Genomic DNA, 21,469 nt, shown 5'->3' with positions numbered 1-21,469 from the left:
GTGTCTGAAGCTAGATTTGAACTTGTCTTCCTGACTCCAGGCCCAGCACCTATCCCCTGTGAAACTAGTAATGTTATCAGGTCTTTTGGCTCTTAGCCAAGGTTGAACCTAGTCATCAAGTGGTAAATTACTTTGCCACAGTGACTTGTGACGAACCATCTACTAAGTCAAAAAAGGACTGTGACTGGTTGGTCGTTGTCCTTTATTTTCAAAAAGACATCAGTATATTAGAATCAAGTTACCATGTATCTGACTGTGACTGATCAGGACAACATGAGCTTGGAATACTCTACCACAGGTCAGGCACAAATATGTGAACTTTTGGGGTGGATCCTCTAAATTTATGCATCTCGCATTTCTTTTAAGCTATTTCAATTCTGCTTTGCTCATAAAGCACAGTACCTTCTCTGATGATGGCATGCCATGCTGGCTAGTCTTGTGTCAGTGTCTCCCATGTCACACAATCAATTCCAAATTTCTTAAGGGAGACCCTGAGAGTGTCTTTGTATCACTTCTTCTGACCACAATAGGAGCACTTGCCCTGTGTGAGTTCTCCATAACATAATCTTTTAGTCAAGCACATGTTGGACTTTCCCACAACATGACCAGCCCATGATAGTTACACTCTCTGGGGTAGAGTTTGAATGCTTGTCAGTTTAGTTCAAGAAAGGATCTCAGTGTCTGGTATCTTATCCTGCAGGGTGATCTTCAGAATCTTTCAAAGGCAATTCAAAAGGAAGTGGTTCAGTTTCTTGGCATAGCACTGGCATACTGTTCAGGTTTCACAGGCATACAATAATGAGGTCAGCACAATGGCCCTGGAGACCTTCAGTATGATAGTCAATCTAATATCTCTTCTCTCCTACACTTTCCTTCAGAGCCTCCCAACACTGAGTTAGCTCTAGGAATGCATGTGTCAAGCTCATTTTCAGTGTATACTGTCCTAGAAAGTACACTACCAAAGTAAGTGAACTTATGCACAATATTTAAAACTTCTCCATTTGCTGTAACCAATGTTTCCATGTATGGGTGGGGTGGTGCTGGCTGATGGAATACCTAAATTGTTAGGCCAAAATTAGCACAAGCAGCAGAGAAATGATCCATTATTTATTGCAACTCATCTTCAGATGCTACATTAAGCACATAATCATCTGCAAACAAAAAAATCATGCACCAACACTCTCTCCACTTGAGTCATGACTTGTAGCCTTTTCAAGTTGAAGAATTTACCATCAGTGCAGTAGCTGACCTAGATGACGTGTTCATCCTCATTGAAGGCATTTTACAACATGACTGAAAATATCATGCCAAAAAGCATGGGAGCAAGCACATAGCCCTGTTTCACTTCAGTGGTGCCTGGGAAAGTGCGAGAGCATCTTCCATTATCCAGAAAATAAGCAAGCATGAAGTCATGAAACTGACATACAATATTGATGAACTTCTCCAGGAAGCAGTGGGATTTGCCAGAAGAAGGACTATGATCTGTGTTGGTAGAAGAAGTAATAACACCTGTGATAGTTTAACTCTTGGAGTGTTGAAGTAAGAAATATTGATTGATGAGTCAAATATTAGTTAATATGGGTTGATTGATAAATAGAAACCATGGGGTATGAAACATTCAAAAATCAATTGCCTTTATATACAAAATGGGCAATAGTAGAAGAGTGAAAATAGTGGGACAGGGGAGAACTGAAGAATTCCTCTCATAGAAACACAAGATCTTTAGAGCTAGAAGACACCTTAAAGGTCACCTCCTTTTACAGATGAGGAAATAGAGACCCAGAGAAATAAAATAACTTGCCCAGTGATTTGTTCCTAGGTCCATAGACCACCAATCCCATTCTCTTTCTATTGTACCACCTTACCTCTCCCCACATAGAGTTTTATATTCTCATTAAAGGGGAAAAAAGGATAATAATCCATCTATGTCTCTGGCCACCAGCTTTTATACATTAGACTTCCTAGCCTATTTTCAGCTTCAGAAGTGTAATACTGCCCCATTAAATAAAAACTTATCCCAATGGCTTTTTAAATGCTCTCTGATCAGCTTGTTAACCAGACTAGTGACTTCTTAATAATGTCTTTTTCACAAGGTCAAGGTTGCCATTCCTGTGTGAGTTAGTGAACTTTGCTCTATTTCTTTCCATTTTTTTCTGTCCATTACTGGTTTCTAAACTCTCAAAGGCAAATATAAGAAAAAACTTTTTATTCCTTTATAGCTATAAAATTACACTTAAAGCTTCTTATCATTGAGCAATCTTTAAAATTAGAATTATAGAGAACCTGGCTTTTTCATGGGGCTTATTTGGGTCTTGAGACTCCTGCTACTTAAAGTAAAATTGATTCATTTGACTTACGCATAAGGAAAACATCTTATCCAGTTCGTAAAGAGTAAATCAAATCCTACATCTTCAGAAAGCTGTACTTCGTTCATCTCAAACTTTCTATGCCAATAAATATGCCAATTTCCCTTATAGCATTAGCCATATTACATATAATGTGTGCATATATATTTTTCTCTTATACTTTTAACAAGGATGCCATTAGACACATCTTTACCCTTTATGGAGAAGTATTTTCAAAATTAACAAACAAAGGCTCACTGCCCCACAAGTTCATCAAGTTGATTGAGCAGTTCCCCAGATCAATCCACCACATAGTATATATGGGTATTTGGCAATGATATGTCATTTATGGTAGAAAATAGACAAGAATCACATTGAATGAGAAAGCATGGCAATACTTTGCAATTTCTATTGTTGGAAGGATACCCACATCAATGAGGTCATGTATTCATTCAGGAAATATTAAAGTGCATATATGTCCATATTTAAGTGTATCTTAATAAATTTATTTTATATAAAATTACTACATTATCTCATTGTACTATAGCATTATCAATTCTAATGAGTCCAGGGTCAAAGTTCTCATTCACACATGGGTCTTTTATGTCAATCTGTTATCTGACCACAGATTATATTCAACCTAAACTAGATGCTATGTCAGGTATTGGTAATAATAATAATTTTAATTACAAAATAGCTATTATTTATATCATGGTTTAAGGTCCTCAAATCACCTTTCCAAACATTAAATCAAGGAGCCGTAATGAATCTGCATAAGCTATTCTTCACTACTACAAGAACAGTTAAAAATTCTGAGGGAGAAAACAGCAAAATTATTGAAATTATTATATAAAGAGGAGAATATACATACATAGAAAGAATATATCTATATAGAGAGGGAAAATATACGTGTATTAAAGATATAGAATATACACATATGTGCATATACATACATAAATATATAAATATATCTGGGTATTTTATATCAGGCTTGTTTACCCCCAAACTAAAAAAGTTGCCAAAGTCCATATTTGAGTTCTATGACTTTGTAGAACTCCTCCATCTTTCTTGTTCCAGGTACCTGATGCTCTCATATAACCTTGTGGCTTTCCAAAGACTTAAAATATATATTCCATCACTACAGCTTTCTTCACAGGAAATGCTCAGAACATTTAAATTACCTCCCCATACATACAAACACACACACACACACACACACACACACACACACACACACACAAAACACACACTACCTACTCCTTAAGAAACTGATTAAACTAATTCATATTGTCATGTGAATCATTCATGGAGTAAAACCTCATAAGGGGTATTCTCACTTTAAATGAGATTATTATAAAGAATGCATAATTAATAGACTGTGGGAGAGATGAGGGGGATCTTTCTTGTGCTCTGCCATTATTAACTCAAGTATTTCCCATTCCCTCAGGTGTAGAAATAGAATCTTAGTGCTGGAGGAGGCTACAGTACAATTTCCTATCCCTTCTACAACTACCATCACTACCAGTACCACCTTCTCTATCCCCCCATGGAAAAGATTGTCTATCAGAAGAGCAAAAGTGAATAACCTGGCCCTCCACTTTTTTTTCCTCCAGAACTGAAGTATAAGGTAGGATGTCCTTTTCTGATTTAGTTCTAAAAACCTCATGCTAGTTTTTCATCATTTATACTTTCAATCATCCGATGTTTATTGTCCTCCCTGGTACACTTGGGCAAATCCATTTATTAGTAAATGGAGTCACAAGTGACTGAATTCATAACTGCTTATTTTTGATCCATTGCTCAATCCTTCAAACCATGAGAACTTCAGAATGCTGTAATTTTTAAAAATTGGTGACATCTTGTCAAACAATATTATCACTTAAAAGCTGAATCAAATAGAAACTAGGCAAGTTTTATTTCCTTCAGATTGGGTGATTCAAAGGGTTTCAACACTTTTCCCCATCATTTTCTGGCGCCATATTGAAACTGATGGGAAACTGCTCTGCTCTTCAATATCATATTAAAACACCATCTGTTACTCAAATGTCTTAAATAATGATTTTTGAAACCACAATTCTTGTTTTCTTTTTTTAATTAAATTATTATTTTTTTAAATTTTAAGTCCCTAGTCTTAAAATTGTAGCATAAAAAGAAGATGCAGGGCATAAAGGTAAAAACGCAGAGGAACAAGACACCTAGGATGGAGAGAACATAGTTGGCTGAGGAAGTTGAACAAAAATGAATAAAATGAAGAGGACTGTGTAAATAAATTGCATTTTGGTGTGTGATTTTTGTACATCTGTATACTTTTAAAGTCAATCATAGGGGCAAAATGTAGATTAAGGATGAAAAGAGAACATTAACCAGTTGGGGAAAACATCTCAATGTACCAATTAGACTGATCAATTTTTGAAATACATTTGATAAGCAGCTTTATCATTAAGTCAAATTCTGCAACCCTTTTACTGACCATTTATCATGTGCCTTATCATTGTTGTGAGGTTGATCATTTCCATTATCAGGAAAACCTCATAGATTTATGAAAAATCCAGAATTATCTCTGATTAAGTAAATGTTAGCCTTAATTTTTAGTTATGATATTATAACTCCCTTATCAACTTACTATCCACTTTTTGCAGTGCCTCTTTCATCCCTCCTCAGTCTTCTCATGGCTTTCACTCCCCTTTCTTCTCAACTAAGAAACTCATACTTTACAGAAAAAAATTGAGGCCATTCACTATGAACTATCTCTTTGCCACTCTTCCTCAACTCCTATTGCTAAGGTGCCACCTTCCACTTTCTCTTAGTTCACTCATCTCACATGACAAAATGGCCTTACATCTTACTAAGACTAGCCTCTCTATTCATTCAAGAAATCCCATTACATCCTATCTCCTCCAATAGATTGCCCCTTTGGCCTTCTCTATTTTTTCATTTATTTTCAATTTCTCCCTCTCTGATGGCTCATTCATTTCCTACTGCCTACAAACATATCCTTAACATCTATGTCCTGAAAAGACCCTCATTTACTCTCCGTCTCCACTATTTTCCAATATTTCTTTGGCCCTTTGTTTCTAAACTCCTCAAAAAGGCCATCTACAATGGGTTCCTCCAGTTTCTCTCCTCAAACTCTTTTCTTAATCCCTTACAATTTGGCTTTTGACCTTATCCTTATAGTTCACCCAAACTCTCTCTCCAAAGTAATTAATGATCTCTAATGGCTTTTTCTCAATCCACATTCTCCTTGGCTTCTCTGCAGCCATTGACACTGTTGATCATTTTCTCTGTCTTGATACTTTCTTCTCCCTAGATTTTCAGGACCCCACTCTCTCTTGGTTTTACTCCTACCTAACTGATGGTTCCTTCTCTGTCTTCTTTGCTGGATTCTCCTCCAGATTATGCCCTCTAAGTGGAGGTGTTCTTCAGAGGTCTGTATTGGACCCTCTTCTCTTCTCCCTTTATCCTACTTCACTTGGTGATCTTATCAGCTCCTAGACTCTCAAACCGCATTTTAGCAGACATCATAAACTCAGTACATCGAAAATGGAACTTATTATGTTTCCCCCTACCTTCCACCACTCCTATCTTCCCTGTGTCTATAGAGGGCAACACTACTGCAACGTAGAAGTCATCTTGAATTCCTCATTATCTCTCACTCCCACAGGTAATCCATTGCCTTTTGATTTTATCTTTGCAACATCTCTTGACTATACCCCTTCTCTCCTCTGACACTGCCACCATTCTAATGAGGTATTCATCACCTCATCCTTGGATTATTGCAATAGCTTGTTGACAGGTCTACTTTCTTCAAGTCTTTCTCCAGTCCAATCCATTCAAATTTAGCCATTAAACGAGGTTTCTAAACCAAGAGTCTCACCATTACCTCTCTTAAATTTCAAGAAAGAGAGAGTGTATAGTATAGCCTATAATGATGCACCTTGAGGTGATGGAACAAATGCTGAATTTGGGGACAAAGGCTTAGGTTTAAATCCTGCCTCTAATACTACTTTGTGACCTTGAGCAAGTTACCTAACATCTTTGAGTTTCAGTTTAAACAACTGTAAAATGAAGGGATTGGATTTGATGACCTTGAACTTTGCTTCCATTTCTAAATCTATGATTCTATGACTCAATGGTCCTATGACTTAACTTCCTGGAATCACTGATTCATGGGATAACAAATTACTTCCTTTTCATTTCTGGTTGTTTTCACTATTTTTATGATTATTTAAAATTTTATTAACAAGTTCTAGACAGTAAATTGATTCAATCTATTAAGAAGAGGGAATACAAAATTACTCAAATTAGACATAATCTAGTCATCAATAGATTATTTACAAAAGACACAAAGGATTCTATAACCCACTTCTTTCTATCATCAAATCAGAAAAATTTAGTGTGTAAGTAAAAACAGCTAGGTGGCATAGTAGATAGAGCACTCAGTCTAGAGTCAGGAGAAACTGAGTTCAAATTTGACTTCAGATATTTACTAGCTATGTGACCTTGGGCAAGTCACTCAATCCTATTTGCCTCAGTTCCTCATCTGTAAAATGAACTGGAGAAGGAATTGTAAACCACTCCAATATTTCTGCCAAGAAAACCCCAAATGGGGACATGGAGAGTTGGAAATGACTCAATAACAACAAAACTTTGTGAAACAGATTTCAAAAACTTAACATAAACGTTTATTGACAACTGTAAGTGCACCAAAATCATTCTTGTGAACTATCCAGTTAGAGAAAATTAGTGTAGAATTTTCTAGCAAACAACATAAAGCACTTTTTTCCCCCTGAGGTTATTCTTAAAAAAAATATTTAAAATTCCCTTGGGTCATCAGGTTATTAACTTACTGGAAGCCTCCAATTGAAGCAGGAAATGTCCTTAATGAATTGTTTATATAATATGTAAACTAACTAGAGGATTCTGTGTTTTGATATTCCATATGTAGGAAAATATAACTCTTACTTTTGGCTGCAATTGATTTTAAAAGCAAGGTGTGATACATAGACATTGATAAGATTATCTGATCAAGTGAAAGTCATGCTCAAAGAGCAGCTAAAACTTTTAAACAGTTCTAGAAATTATGGAATTCTTTATATTGTTGACCTGGTAGGGAATGTAGAGATCAATGTAGTATTTTGTTTTTCTTTTGCTTAGTTGTTAATTCCTCAGAGATCTGTAATTTTTTTTTGCTGGTGGATACTACTACAATCAATAAAGATTACAAACCCTCTACAACATAGTCAAGGATCTTTGAGAGCACTCTGGCTGACAAATTAATCATCCAATATCCTACGTAGCAGGGGATAGATAAATAGTGGTTGATCCTCCCTAGACAAACATATGGTTGAACATTGAGTTAATGTAAAATGGTTAGGATGACGAAATTCTGAGTAATGAAAACATTTCATTTTCCTCCTCTTTTTTCCCCTTCCCTACCATTTGATTGCACTCATAGCCTGCATTTATTAAGTACAAGTGGGAGATCTAGTCTTAATCACTGACTGTGTATTGCCTAGTCAAACTGAGACCTGAGGAAGACCTTAGCTTAAAAAGGTCAAGGTCTCCCACTGCATCCAGGGCCATCTCCAGTCATCCTGATCTATATCTTGCCACTGGATCTAGATGGTTCCAGAGGAAAAACTGAGGCTAGTGACTTTGCACAACCCTCCCTCACTTAAGTCCAACTCACTTGCAAGTCATGGCATCTCCTCCTTAATATCATCATGGTCCTCTTCAAGAACAAAGGACAAGCAATTTCCTCTATGGGCAGAAAATAGGAGTTATTCTGCTGGGGACCCAAGTGGCATTGGCCAGTTGGGCAACATGGCTCGCTCTTTCTTTTTCTTTCTTTCTTTCTCCCTTTCATTCTTCCTTCCTTCCTTTTTCTTTCTTTCCTTCTATTTTTCTGTTTCTTTCCTTCCTTGTTTCTTTTTCTTTCTTTCCTTCTGTCTTCTTCCTTCCTTCCTTCCTTCCTTCCTTCCTTCCTTCCTTCCTTCCTTCCTTTCTTTCTTTCTTTCTATTCCCTCTTTTCACATGGGGTATCATACATACCCCTTAGCTGCAGATGCTCTGGGCAAAGGAATGTAAATTTGGATCCCTGAAACCTTTTTTTTTTCCTTAAGGACTGTGCCTTAAATCCAAATCACTTTATCACTCTGGTGCTCATTGATTGACCAACAGTAGGTCCCAGGCCAAGCCTCACTTAGTCATTGTTTGGGCCCTGATTGGCTCAGAGTGAATCTAAACAGCAATTGTTTCCATTTTGGTCAGAAACCCAGAGTCTTTCCCTCCCAGACTGATTTTTTTTTTTTTGACTAGGTAATTGATTAGAAAATAATAAGAAAGATGGGGGAGAATAGTGAGTTCTGTATTCAGAGGATGAGTAATAATGGAATGGGGGACAGATATTTCATAACACAGTTCCACGTAAATTATCAGGAAGAACCTTCAGCTCAGAATAAGCTTGTTTGTTATCCAGGGTAGTCTTGAGAGTCTCACAGGGAAAGAGAATCAGTTTACAATTGGTCATTTCTACAAGAAATCTCAAGTCAAAGGTGAGGACTTCAAGAGTACCTATATGTAGTTTAAACATTGCAACGGAGTAAAACATGAGCTGTTTTCCTGCCAGAGTAGCCTGTCCTGTATCTATTGAAAAGCTCCTCCTTTTCCTTAGGCGATACTGTTAATGTGCACTAATGCTTCTGGATATGCAGGAGAAACCTCTGCTATGATCTGATTAGAGCAGTTCCTTTTCCTCTAATGATCTTTGATGCACTTGGCAGAACACTTGCTGGTTACCTAACACTAACTTGTCTGCTAGTAAAGACCCAAGCTGGCCCTATCAAACAGGGTTTGACTGGACTTATTCCAAACACAGTCTGAGGTTTCACATTCTAGCAGCATGTGGCTTATTATTTTTTTTCTACCTTAAAATATGACTTTTTGAAATACAGTCTTGTGACTTTGCTCTTAGGGGAGAGACTTTTGCTACCCACAAGTAACCTGAGGTTCACAAACTGAGCACACTCTTCTATGGATATGTAGTATAAGTTGTATAAGCCTAAGATCCTTTCCTCATTGTTTCTACATAGCTACCTCAAAAACTTGCCGTAGGCAAGTCAGACAAAGCGTGAGGCTTATCATAGTCTTCCTTATACTGTATGATTGCAAAAAGATTTAACATAATCAGGGAAATTGTTGAAGTTTAAGGGAAAGACCCTGAAAAATTAAAGATAAGCTGCAAGATTGAATTTTTTACCTTTCCTCTCATTTACACCCTTACTTATCTCAACTACTAACTCTTTTAAATCTTTGTGAACTGCTGGTTTTTACAAACCTCCACCCACCAGTTTTTATTCTCACTCCTCTCCTGACTTCTATTCCAAAAAACTTCAGACAAAAACAAAAACTACTCTCTCCTCTGTATTCAGACAACAGAAGCCCTCTAATTTCTTGCCAAGAAATATTTTCTTTTGCATCATATCTAGGTTAATACCTTATCTAAAAATCTGCAAAAAACTGAGAATGCACTTTAGATTTGGCTTTTATATTTCTATTTTATTTGTAGTCTGTGTGTGTGTTTTTTTTTCTATTTTAAATGAATGAGAGGTAATATGGTAATAGAATAGCTGGGACACTGGAATCAAGAGATATCCAGATTGATATCTCCCTCACAAAGTGACTAGCTATGTAGCTGCGCAACCATGTGTGCATATATATATGTGTATATTATGTATGCCTGTATGTATACAGGCATACATTAATATCTAGAAGAGGAGAGGAAGACGGAAGGGGGTGTAGAGAGAGAGAAAGGGGGAGAGGGTCACAACCTTCATGTAAATTGGAAACTACAGTGTTATTACTCTCCTTATTTTTACACATATGGAAACTAAATGACCACTACATGGTGGTCCATACAAATAAGTCAGTATCAGAGGCATATTTGAACCTACATCTCTTCTGACTCCAAGGCTCCTATTGTCACACACAGTAGATACTTAACAAGTGTTTACTGACTGACTCACTATAGTCTTTCATTCAGTTTAAATTGAAAAAAATTTGCTATCGTTCATCCTTTGTTCTCTAAGAGGAGGGTGATGTCTTGACTTGCAAGTGAACTGGAGTTACGTGAGGCTGAGCTATACAAAGTCATCAGTCCCACTCTCTCCTCCAGAGTCACCCAAGTCCAGTGGCAAGATAGAGGTCAAGACAACTGGCAATGTACCAAGATGCAGTGGGAAACCTTGTCCTTTTTAAGCTAAGGTCTTTTCCAAGTCTCAGTTTGTCTGAGGCAACACCCATTCAGTAGTTAAAGGCTAGGTAAGAGTTGAGGTAAAAGATGGCCAACTTTGCCTTCACAAAAGAATCAGTCAGGGAGAAAAAGATCCTCAGAGTTTCTAGCCAGAGCAGAAACAGTTATTACTTACACTCATTGTGAGCCATCAAAACCCAAACAATGAGCAAGTGAGGCTTGGGCTGGGGCCTAAGGAAAAAAATAGACTATGAACGTATATATGTACAGACACACACATGTATCTCTCTATATATACACACACATATACATATATATGTATGTATACATATAAATTACAGAGAAAATGCTAACTTTGGAAACATTAAAGTGCTTTTTTATGCATACATATGTATATATGTACATATATATATGGAGAGAGAGATAAAAAGACAGAGTGTAAGGGAGAGTAAAAAGGGAAGAGGGATAGAGAAGCTCATAAACTTAGAAATTAGAAACTACAATATTATTACCACCCTATTTTACAAATGTGGAAACTGAATGACTCCTCCCTGCTCACGTAGCTAAATCTGAGAGGAAATTTTGAACATAAATCTCTCCTAACTTCCAAGATTCCTATTTTTTCACTATATCTACTGCTTGTCATGAAGGAAACAGAGAAAAGAAATTTTGAGTATATATATGTGTGTGTATGTGTTTATATGTGTGTATCTAAGTATATATGTATATCTATAAAATACATAAATATATACATATGCATATATTATACATACATGTGTATATATATATATACATACATACTAGTATCCATATAGACAAACAGAGACAACAGTCAGAAGAAGAGAAGTGGAGGAGAGAAAGAGGGAGTGAGAGGGAGAGACCGAGAAAGAAAGATCACTAGTTTTGTAAATTTTAAAGTGATATACATATGTATATATACATATATAGTCACAACTTTTTCCAGAAGTGTTACAAATGTAGATTCTTTGTCTCTTTTGCAGAGGATTGTGACATATTCTACCTCTAATTTTGTCTGCCCACATCTATTAAGGTAAACTTGAAAAATAAGTATGTATAACATCAGATGACAATCAGGCAATTGGGGAGTCATGCTTTGATCTGCACAGTATAGTTTTTATAAGTTTGTCATATAGAAAATCACCTTATAATTAAGGACTATCTACAAAGAGGCTAGCAAGACAAAAAGGAAGGCAGAATTGCTGAGCATGGATAAGAGGATCAGCTAGAAGCTGGTGACAAAGCGATTTATCTTCCCATGGTAAAATGCCTGCAGTTTATGAAAGAATAACTTCTGATTATTCTGTACCAAGCACTAGAGTCAGATCAAGGCTTTTTTCTACTGGGTATGGAATGTAATTTAAATTAGATTTAGAATCCATGTGGCTGATCATGGAGTAGAGTGGAATGCTGAGATTAGGTAGCAAAGGGAAAAAAAGCATTCCAGTAAGGTTAGTGTGTTTATTTAAAGAGTGCTGCATAAATATGATGTATGAACTGGAAATATTTAAAGTGCTTGACACCCTGATTTCTTTATACACTTACATATTTCTCACATTATACAACTTCCCTGCGCTCAGCTTTCTTATCACTAAAATGAGCTTAGGGTAAGAAATCATTTATCAGACCCTTCAGGATAAGGTGATAGTTATTTTCATTTCAACAAATTTCTGTTAACATTTATTAAGAGTTTATTCTGTGTCAACCACTGTGTTAGACACTGTGGATCCAAATACAGAAACAAAATCAAGTTCTTTGCCTTTCCAGAAGCTTACCTTCCATCTTGTGTTTTGTATATATAATGATTTTGACATAAGTTAAAATATATTGGCAAGATATTCAAAGCCACATTCTTATATATGTTGTACCATATTCTGCTAGACAGAACTATCTTTCACAGGTGTTTAGATGGTGGTGCTTCTGCTACTCCACTTGAAAGAAAAAGCATTGATTGAACATAATACCCCTAGAACTCTCTATTCTCATCCTCTTCACTTATTCCTTAATAAATAAAACTATTGGTTTTTTAAAACCAGCAATGGGCAATCTTTTGCCAAGTTTGATTTGGGGTGTTAGGCCTTAGGAAAAAGTCAAAGCACAACACCTACCAACCAAAGTTTGCCAACTCCACCCTTCTAAACCAAAAATTACTAAAAATCATACTGAATTTGATCACAGAAGAAAAATACATCTTCCTTACTATAAAAGAAACAGAATGGTAAAAATAAACATACGAATTCCATGTTCAAACCATCAATAGAGCCATACTTTGACATATGGTAGTATTTATGGTTTTCTGAGATCCTAAAAATAACAAATAAGGGCACCAAGATTTGTTTAAAGCACCAGTTCAGAAAGTATGTAGTGTCTGAGAGAGGGCATATGTCCATGGTAGCATTAACAGGGTTAGGAATTTTTTTCCCACAATATGATTTTTTCTAAGTTTAATATTGAATATCAACCATCCATTATGAATACTTCCTTGTTTTAATGTGGAGCATTGTTCTCACTGTGCCACAAGATTTTATTCATCATACTAATTTTGTAGAAAATTCCTGAGAGGCATCACAGTCTCTGTCCTGGCATAGCTGGAAACTCCCCAGAAGTCCTAAGACTATGTGAAACTCTTAAGGCCTTCATGTTTCCTGGTCTTGAAATCATTTTCAGCCTTATGATTAAATATAATGTGGCTTTTAAAGTAGAGCCTAATTGCAGAAGATCATCTGGCACTTAATCTCATATTTAAAGAGTAGCTATTGATGTTTTTAAAGAAAAAAAGCAGGGTTATATACTTCAAACAACAAATATTTATTCAGTAATGAATCAACAAGTATTTGTAGAGTCTGCTATATGCTAGGAACTATGTTAGACATTGGAGAAGCAAAGGCAAAAATGAAGTCATCAATAACCCTCACATTCTATAAGCTGAGATAACAGGTACATAAATAAATTTTATAAAATATTTACAAAGTAAATATTTTGAAGAGAGGAACACTAGCAGAAAGGAGAGGGCAATCTGAAAGGGCTCATGTAAAAGGTCGAATTTGTTCAGGGTTTTGAGGGAAACAAAGAATTATGGGAGGTACATTCATTCAAGATATGGAAGACTGTTGGACAAAAAGGGACGTGGAGTGTCATATGTGTGAAACAGCAAAAAGTCCCTGACCATGTGGCTAGCTATGCACTAGACTGACTTAGTACAAGGAATTTCAAAGGTCAGAAATTGGCATTACATAAAGAAAACTTTTAAACAGTTATTTTTATTACTGCTTGATTCTAAGTCCAAAGTGTTGATGTAGCTAAGAAGGTTTTTTAATTGCCAAAAGTTAAAAACCAATAAATCTCAACTTTCCTCCATCCCCATTGTGTTTCCTATTTGGTGTTTAGCACTTTTAAGATTAAAGCATCATAGATTTAGATCTGGAAGGGACCTCAGAGGCCATTGCTTCCATCCCCTTCATGTTAAATATGAAGAAGCTGAGACATGGAGAAGTTAAGTAATGACTTGCCCAGGGTCACATTGTAAGTATCTGTGATGAGATTTGACCCTAGTTCCTCCTGTCTCTAACTCTAGCACCTTACTCACTATATTATGCTGGCCATGCTTCTACATTTACTAAAATTTCCCTTGATTGACAGTATTACTTCTAATATTTAATGTTCTCTTAACTCTCTTCTTAGCTCACACAATGGACACAAGAAGAGTTTTCAGTACTCATGAGGCATGACTCCATGCCAAGTAGAATCATTAGTTGGTAAGCAGGTTTTGAGTTTGTGTGAGGTGGACCAAAGGCCTGGGCAAATGCCAAGTTACACAATCTTCACTACATCTGCCAAGCTTGGGATCTTAGATAAATATCACTTTCAGTTCCTATAATCTTTAATTATAAAGTGCTTCAAAAAAAAAAAAATCCACTAGACAAGTGAGAACCAGAGTAGGGATAGAAATAAAATGGATTTTAACAGGTCCAAATGACGCTCCTTAATTACAATGTTTAACATCTCTTAGATTCATCCAAAGTCAGTTTTAAAACGTCTAACATGCCCCTTGTTGTTATAGAACCTATTTAGGAGAACAAGATGTCCTAAGATTGTGACATGCCATATTACACATGGAATCACTTGAAGCAACAGGTATTTTTTTGTTCTCTAAAGAAACTTCCCAATGTGTGGAAAGAGTGGAGTATCAGAGAAAAATTTTCCATCATTCAATGCCTGGGTCACAATGGAGGTTCAAGATTTTAAAAAGAAAATACAAAACTTTAGCTAAAAGAGATGAGCAAAATCTGAGTGGAAATGTATTTTGTATTCAATCTTAAACAGAACATTTTAGTGAAAGTTAATAGAAGAATAAAGTGTGGGTGGAGAATGTAGAAACTAAATTTATAATTACTAGCTCTAAGATGAAAGAAGGAACTTCAATTATATTCTGATTAATGATATCTGGTACCATTTTTATTTCCATTGAATCATAAATGGCATTATGTTGGCTAGGATTATATTCAGATTTAAAATTACTTCAGGGAGATTGAACTTTGAAACTCATGAACAGAAAGTGACTACACAGGAATGTTTTTAAATTACCAGGCAAAAAAATAATAACAAATTCTAGCACCCAACCAGTCATATAGCGATTCTGATGTTAATACCCAAGCAAAATTCAGGAAAAAACCTATCAGAGCAAAAACTATCTTTAACTAGTTATTCTGTTGTGTCTATTACCAACTGAATCTAAGTTCATATGACAAAGAATATAAATGATTTGAAGTAGGCCTCTTAGAAAAATTTGGAGGGCTTTAACTACAATTTATCTAAGCTTTTATCTTTCCTTCCATGTTTGAACCTAGCCACTTCTACTTCCAAATCTTCAAAGGTACACAACATATTCTTTGATTCAAACTCAAAACTTGGTTTCTGAAAGGGTTTTACTCTAAGATCTTTTAGAGCTCTTCAGATGAATTTAAATTTTAAAGTCATCTTTTCTCTTTGTTAAATTAGAAGAGGCTGTGTAGCAAACAGATTTCAGTTCAGACAACCTCTTTGGTCAGTAATGACAAATACTCATCTAAGAGTTCTTTCTTAGTCCTGAGTTCACTATATGGAGGTGGAGCCAAAATGGTAGAGTGAGAGCAACTACTCACCTAAACTCTTAGCTAAACTCCTTCAGATACCTCTAAAAATAGAATCTGATCAGATTTTGGAGAGGCAGAATCCAATAGGAGACAGACTGTGGCAGATTCACAGCCAAGGAAATACTGGAAGGCCAATGGAAAGGATCTGTTCTGCGGGGCTGGAGGAGCACACAGCACAGAGCTCACAGGCTGTACCAATACCTCCCCACCAAGCAGGAAGCCCTGGGAAGTCTGAGGCAGTAGCTGCACTGTGGAATCTCAGGTATATCAGTCCAGGACAGGAATCCAACAGAATCGAGCAAATGAGAGTCACAGAGACCCAGGTATCTGCAGGGCTGCTTCTGAGACTATCAGCCTGCAGATTAAATGTCTGTAAGTCACCTACTTGAACTTCCAGTAAACAAAATGGCAGAGTGATTGGTAAATGCTCTCTCCCCCTCCCCTTGTTGACCTTGAAAGGACCATAAAAAATTTCCCCAAAAAAATCCTGGAACAGTGGATTCAGCAGAAGGGGTAAACTGTCTCGTAGCATGTGAGGCTAGGAAAATCACCAAGGAAGATCCTTCTTGCTGTGGTGGAAGGAAACCAGTGCAGGATGGAACTGTCCCAGACAGCCCCACCTCAGTGAACCAGGAGGAGACCCAGAGCCCCAAGGCAGTGGAGCAGTGCAACCACCAACACCAGGACCCCAGGTGTGCCTCAGCACCCCAGGGGAATTGGGAAGACACTAGGGCAGCCAGGATGCTCTAGCTCAGCAAAAGAGATCTCCTGTGGCCAGACCACCCCTCTCTCACACTTAACAAGCTAGCTCCAGGATGAATCTGGGGAAGCACAAAAAGACTTCACCTGGCCTCTGCCTTCTCACACCAGACATCTTAGCACCAGGTAAACTGCAGCTCTTTAGCTTCTAGCTGAAAGCATCAGAGGACACAATACACAAAGCCTCAAGTTCAAGGTACAAGAACTGAACAGAGCCCTTCGTGTCCTAGAAGCAGAGATCTACTTTAAAAGTCAGGAAAAGGGTGATAATCATCATCATGAGTAAGAAGCAAAGCAGGAAAGAAAAGACCATAGAATCTTTCTATGGGGACAAGGACCAAAACACGAATACCAAATAGGTCAGCACTGAGACTTTACTCCCATCTGAAATTTCAGAAAGAACTATGATCTGGTTGCAAGCACAAAGAGAACTCTTAGAAGAGCTGAAGAAAGATTTTTAAAAGCCAAATTAGAGAAATAGAAGAGAAACTGGCCAATGATTTTAAAAGTATGAAAAAAGAATTCACTGAAGAGAACGGCTCCTTAAAAAGAAAAATTGGACAAATGGAAAACGAAGCACAAAACCTAACTAGGAAAATTGGACAAATGGAAAAGGAAATACAAAAACTAACTGGAGAAAATAACTTTTTAAAAGGAATAACTGGACAGATGAAAAAGGAGATGCAAAAGTTAACTGAAGAAAACAATTTGATAAATATTAGAATTAGGCAAGTAGAAGTTAATGACTCTATGAGACATCAAGAATCAGTCAAACAAAATCTAAAGAATGAAAATATAGAAGAAAATATAAAATATCTAATTGAAAAAACAACTGACCTGGAAAATAGATCCAGGAGAGAAAAATCTAAGAATTATTGGCCTACCAGAAAGCCATGATGAAAAAAAGAGCCTGGACAATATCTTCCAAGAAATCATCAAGGAAAACTGCCCAGAAGTCCTAGATCCAGGGGGCAAAACAGTCACCGAAAGAATCCACCATTCACCTTCTGAAAAGGATCCCAAACTGAGTTCACTTTATGCTGATGAAAATAGTTACAGTTTTCTATACTTTTTTTGTGACCAAAATAGCCACTTGCATTCCTGCCAGGGAACTCCAGCTCTTAAGCAGCAAAGTGGTAAAATTCTCACTGTCAGTTCAGAGCTTTTTGGTCTTATGATCTATGATAATAAAATGAGTGGTTTAAAATGCTCACATGAAATGCATAAAATTCTGTTTAGTTTCACATTACATGGGGATAGAGAGTTCATTGGAACAAAATAAACTTTTGGACTTCAAGTCTGACTTTTAACGGAAAAGGTAGGTGTCTGGTTGGAACCATTTTTGTATTCAACTGGAAAGTCTATGGGCATTTAAACTACTCTTTAGGCAACAATCTAAATAGACACTGAATTGGTCGGACTAGATGACCTCTCTGTTCCCTTTCCACTCTAAGATTCTGATTCTATAATTACTGGGGACATCAGTTAAGCACACAGACACAAAGTTCCTAAGCAATTTGAGACTGAGAAAGCAAAATAAGACTACTACAAACCATTTTGCTCTTTCATGTAGCTGTCTTACTTTTCTAAACTTCTTTTTAGTATCCCTTAGTTGGTAGTTAATTCCATGCTCATGGTAAATGTCTGAAAGTTACCAGATGCAAATTCTGACGTGCCAAACTTTTGCTATGCTCTAATCAATCAAGGAAAGGTAGAAATTGAGTTTAAGAGCCAGTAATATTTTAAATAATGTTTCCATAACCTTTTTTCTTCATTAACTGAGAGGCTTATTTAATGACAACAATAATAATAATAATAAACTTTAATTAAAGTCAGCAACACTGCTGTTAAGTTTTCTCTTTCTGTGTACAAAATACACCTGCTGGCCAAGTGTGTTAGACTTTGAGGTGTGAAACCTTCAGGAGATGCAGACAAGAAACAAATAGTAACAATAATGAACAAGTTAAAGAGGATTTGATAGAGTTTTCACAAGTTGAAGCAATGGCAATCTGGAAGTATGAGAATAACCTCTCCGAAACACATAACTATTTTGGCCCTCCTAATGTCTAAAGTAATCAGAATATTTCAGAGAATTTTGAATGTCATATTTTTCTGCAAAATTCCAAAAAGTGGTATAGTAGCAGTATAAAAGCCTCTATTATACAAAATTTAGGCATCTTGTGAATTTGAATGAAGGGTTTTGTAATACTTATGGATAAGCCAAGAAATATGAAATTAGAATCCAATAACTGGGAGGGAATTTTGAAAAAATATTCCCTTTTCATATAGGAGTTGTTTGCCATGTTTTTTGGAAATAAGGAAAGTCATAGTACCATCCACTGAGGGCATCAATACAAACTGAGCAACTCATATACCTCATAAACTCATAAATCTGAAAAAATCATTTATTTTCTAAATGTTAAAAAAAGAAAAAAGTCCATAAAATGCAATAGTTTTTATTGTGCCTAGAAGAGTAATTTGGATATAATAGGTGCTCATAAACTTACATTGAATGAATGAATGAACTTCTTCCAATGTCTCACAATCTTTAGATTTGTACCCATTTAACAGAATCTAAATTGGCCTTCAGTTTTTTAACATGGCCAGTGTAAACAGGCAAATAAAGATGATTAAAGAATCTGTATCATTCTGCCCAGAATTGACTTTTCCCAATTTTTAGCTTGCCCAGACACACCTAATTCTCTCCCAAATATTTAAAATTAGGTCCTGCCACCACCAAGCTCAGACATTCAGCAGTACAGTTGTTACTTAGCCACACCGTACATGGTTATATCCTTATATGCCAGCCATGAGAACAGAGGACTTTCTTTCCTAATGACCAACATTTACATCTTCAACAACCATCTCCTTATTCCTAATCATCCTAGACCAAAATCTTAGCAAAGGGAAATGGAGAAACTCAGGACATGCAAGGAGAGACTTGGAGGAAGGATGTGGAGTTGAACTGGGATCAAATTTGGTTCTAGTCCTTGCTATCTGGTTGATGTTGGGAAGATCTCTTGAACTTTCTAGGTCCCAATTTGCTTCTCTTTAAAATAAGCAAGTTAGACCATGCCATTTTGAAGATCCCTATCAGTTCTAGATCCATGACATATGATATCAATGAGCAGAAACAATATAACATCTACTTCTTCCAAGCCCTATATGCCAGTAAAAATCCACTTTCTTCTCCAGAATCAATCCCTTTTGTTTTCACAACAAGAATTCACTCAACTCTCTGTTTGATATTTTATAGATATAGCATTCTAGAAAACATACCTGGTAAAAGATGGAGATATCAGTTGTTTTCAGCATAGTGATTCTGAATAGATAGAGTCATATTGATATACTTTCTAACATGGAAGCCTAGGGATAATAGATAACAGAACAAATATGGATTCAGAAGACTTGGTTCCAAAATCTGACTGTGCTATTTGCTTATCTGTGTGACATTAGGCAAGTAGCTAAAACTTTGTAGCTATGTTTTCCAATCTTATTTTAAAATTTTATTTTCTTACATGTGAATATGGATATGGTGAAGGATTTTAAATAAATCAAAACTAATTTGTAATTAATTCATAGCAGGTACTTAGTAACTAGCTGAGTTAAATTCAAAAATTTATTACAAGTATTGATCTGTGAACTATAACTTACATTATTTTGTTTAAAATGGATTTTCTAATTTGGTTTGTGTTTATTTTTATTCAACTATGCTGTCTTTAAATCTTAATTTTATTCTTCTGTCTGCCTCAAAAAACTATTCAAAAAGTGTCTTCATGATAAGGCTATACCAGAAATTTCAAACTCACATCCCATTAAGGCAAGTGGCAGCAAACCTCTTGAGTGTGGCCCTAACCAAACTAAAACATAATTGGGAAATGTTTAACAAAAGAAATAAAAATAAAATGGCATAGGTCATTTTAATTTGTGATTTCTAACTCAATATGTGGCCTGCAAGGATCCATTGCTGTTTGAGTTTAACACCATTGAGTTTATACTAAGGGTGAGGAACCTGCGGACTCAAGGCCACATGTGGTCCTTTAGATCCTCAAGTGCAGCCCTCCGACTGAATCCAAACTTCACAGAATGTGAACGGACTATGCCACTTTCTAGTATAACAAATTCATGTTTCATTCTTGATGCTTCTATTTTTTTCCTCATAAAATAATCTTCCAGATCCAGGAGTTGGGCAGGTATATCATCATGTAAACCTAGCCAGGAACACTGTTTAAGCAATCATATTTCAGAATTACATGCTCTTGAATTTCATGAAGGTATCATGTGACTTCAAACTGTACATTGTGTGAGGGTTTAAGTACTCAGTATATAACACAAATTCAATAAAAAATGAATGGATTTAGTAGGCTAGTCTGGAATAATTTATTATTGATTCTAGTCATTCTAAATGGAGTGAAACAAATACATCCCATTATATCATTATTTTTCTGTGAGACAATGGAAAGGATGAGATTTTTATTCTCAGGACATGAGCTTATTTTAAATCATGAATGACAATAAAATTTCCCAACTTAATAAAAGAATGAATTTGAAAGTAGAAGAATTCTGTTATAAATTCAGACCTACATCCTTATCATTCAGACACTCTAATCTATAAAGTAGTGAAATCAGTTTTCAAAGCCCAAAGTCACTAAATTTCTAAAATGGTCAAGTACTGAATGCCACTTAAAATAACAATTAGTATGTCTCAAGAGAGCTGGATTTGGAGTTAGAAAATCTAGGTTCAAATCCTTACTCTACCACTTACAACCTTCATAATCTTTGGGCAAGACCCTAATCACTCTGCAACTCAGTTTTCCATTTGTAAAACGAGGTTGCAGCTTTTAGTCTCTCATGTCCCATCTACTTCAGCAGTCTATGATCAAGATTTATAAAAATATATATAATCATCTTAAAAATATCTTTTCTATCTAATAAAGTGATTGTTAAAAGCCTTTAGATTT

The 21,469-nt window shown here is 36.1% G+C and overlaps 1 long non-coding RNA gene across 5 annotated transcripts in view; it reads left to right on the top strand.

Moving 5' to 3' along the window:
- The window catches only part of LOC140526726 (uncharacterized), a 190,473-nt gene that overhangs the window by 135,884 nt on the left and 33,120 nt on the right, over positions 1-21,469 (top strand). For all 5 annotated transcript variants that reach the window (XR_011974500.1, XR_011974498.1, XR_011974497.1 and 2 more), the window contains 2 exons: positions 3,793-3,972; positions 11,601-11,650. This is a non-coding gene — a long non-coding RNA (uncharacterized lncRNA). The remainder of the gene's footprint in view (positions 1-3,792; positions 3,973-11,600; positions 11,651-21,469) is intronic.

This window comes from Notamacropus eugenii, chromosome 2, assembly GCF_028372415.1.
Source record: "Notamacropus eugenii isolate mMacEug1 chromosome 2, mMacEug1.pri_v2, whole genome shotgun sequence".
Taxonomy (NCBI): domain Eukaryota; kingdom Metazoa; phylum Chordata; class Mammalia; order Diprotodontia; family Macropodidae; genus Notamacropus; species Notamacropus eugenii.
Note: the sequence above shows the minus strand (reverse complement) of the source record. Positions and strands in the feature narration are given on the sequence as shown.